This window comes from Aplysia californica, unplaced genomic scaffold (assembly GCF_000002075.1).
Source record: "Aplysia californica isolate F4 #8 unplaced genomic scaffold, AplCal3.0 scaffold00381, whole genome shotgun sequence".
NCBI classification, from domain to species: domain Eukaryota; kingdom Metazoa; phylum Mollusca; class Gastropoda; order Aplysiida; family Aplysiidae; genus Aplysia; species Aplysia californica.
This window is the reverse complement of record NW_004797651.1, coordinates 564,064-566,339: the sequence shown is the minus strand read 5'-3', so window position 1 is coordinate 566,339 and position 2,276 is coordinate 564,064.

Below are 2,276 nucleotides of genomic sequence, written 5' to 3'. Positions count from 1 at the left end.
AGATACATTACATATTGTATGCTGTATCTTTCTTAAGATACATTACATATTGTATGCTTTATCTTTCTTAAGATACATTACATATTGTATGCTGTATCTTTCTTAAGATCAAGATACATTACATATTGTATGCTGTATCTTTCTTAAGATACATTACATATTGTATGCTTTATCTTTCTTAAGATACATTACATATTGTATGCTGTATCTTTCTTAAGATACATTACACATTATTCAGACAAAGTGTCAATTAATCAAAAAAGAATTTACTATAAGTTTAACCACCTCTGACACCTGTTGAGTTATTGCCCGAGGAATATTTGCAATGAGAACTTCTTCAAACTTTGAATGGCTATTTCTCAAAACTGATTCTCCGAACCCAACTAATTTCAAACAGACATAACTTTGGAATGGAGTCATATTTAAAAATAAAATAAAGACCAGGTTTTTTGTTGTTGTTGAATTTTTCACCATGACACCGATGTTCTCAAATCACACCACAATTAAAAAAAAATATATTTAGCCTGCAAATGAGAAGGGAACTATTTGATTTATACTTTGAAAATACTTTGTTCATTACAATACATTATTTAGAAGAAACAGTCACACAAATAATGCCTTAATTAAATTGATACAATAACAAAATTTACCTTCACTAACAGACTGCTGTCATGATTAAGATTACAGCTAACTAAAAACTAAGTCACACAAATGGGTTCTCTTTGCTAACCATTTCGATCCAAATCCTTTCAACAGTTGAAACATTAATGAGTACTCAAATTCATGGCAAAACTACAACTTTCCTTAATTTACAGTTAGAAATTATGAAATTTTAATATGTCACCTGCAAGAGGGCAGTGGCTTCTTTCATAAAAGAATGAAAAACCTACACGATGGTAGCAGCTAGATCTGGTAAGTAACAAGCAACAACATAGCCTAGTCAAGGGCAGTTCTTAGCTTGCAGTCACACTCGGTTTACCATGAAAACACAAACGTTTCTAAGAGAGTTCGTGAACTTTTCAGAGGCTGTCCTCCACATAGATTTCTCTTTTGTGTTCCTCAACAATGGCGAAATGTCGGTCTCAGCTCCTTCCGTCTACCGGTGGCTCTTTATCTATGACTCAATGACTCGGTCTGACGCCTGTGACCCTGATGTTCTTCACTCCCCATATTTCAGCAAAATGGTTGCTTTAGCCTTCCCAAGAACGAAAATCTGGCAGGCCCACCCGACTGTATCAAATAAATCCAGAGACCTCTTCGAATGAATAAAATGTGCCAAATGGGCAATGCGCACTGGGTGTAAGCCAAGGACCTTGCAACTTTACTGTATAATAACTTCCTTGGTATAAGAAGAGAGGTATACGTCTGCTTGCGAGGCGAAGCGGCGCGAACGATGGGATTAAAATTAAATACAAAGGGAAAGAGGTTTAAAGCTACACCAAGAGCGACGCGAGTGGATGGGGGGCAAGGCGAAAGAAAGCGATCTGAAGAGGACTGATTTATTTTCGTTGGCATCACTTGAAATAAATTTATTCCTGTCTGCACGTAGTAGATGCCTGCGCACACACACAATAGTGGCAGCACTCTAGATACTAGATCTGCACACATTCAGTGACAATAACAAGAAAGGGAATGTAGACGAAAGTAAATCTCAAATGATGCGAGCGAAAACAAACCAATCCTTGCCTCGCCTCGCCTCGCATTGCCCTCAGTGTGACCAATATAACCTCTTTCTCTTGGTTGTGTTAAGACCAATCACTTCGCCGGCGCCGCTGCGCTTTTCCCTTTCGTCAACCCGCAGCCACCTCCCGAATCGTCGCGCTTCGCCTCGTCCGCTAGGCCACGCGTGACCTGACCAAAAGGCTCCCAATATAACCAGGAAGTTGTTGCCGTGGACGTGAACTTTCTGTGCTCTGCTAAGTTGATTAGGGCGGGGCCACAGAATTCTACACTTAGAACATAAGCGTAGAATTCTGTGGGCGGGGCAAATGAAAAGGGCAAAATCTCGCACTTTGAGGGTAAGCAAAGGCTCAAAGGGCCCAATTGTATCCGGTTCGGCTTCAACATTTCCGAGAAGGAGAAATCGAGATGATCAGTGAGGATATTAATAAAATCATTGTATTAATAATGAATGCAGTCGTGAACAGCGTTGTGTTTAAAAAAGTATATATGAAAGGTATACTCCTTATTAGCTCTGTCTGTCTGTCTGTCTGTCTGTCTGTTTATCTGTCTGCCCCCCCTCTCTCTCCCCTCCTCTCTTTCTCCCCCCTCTCTCT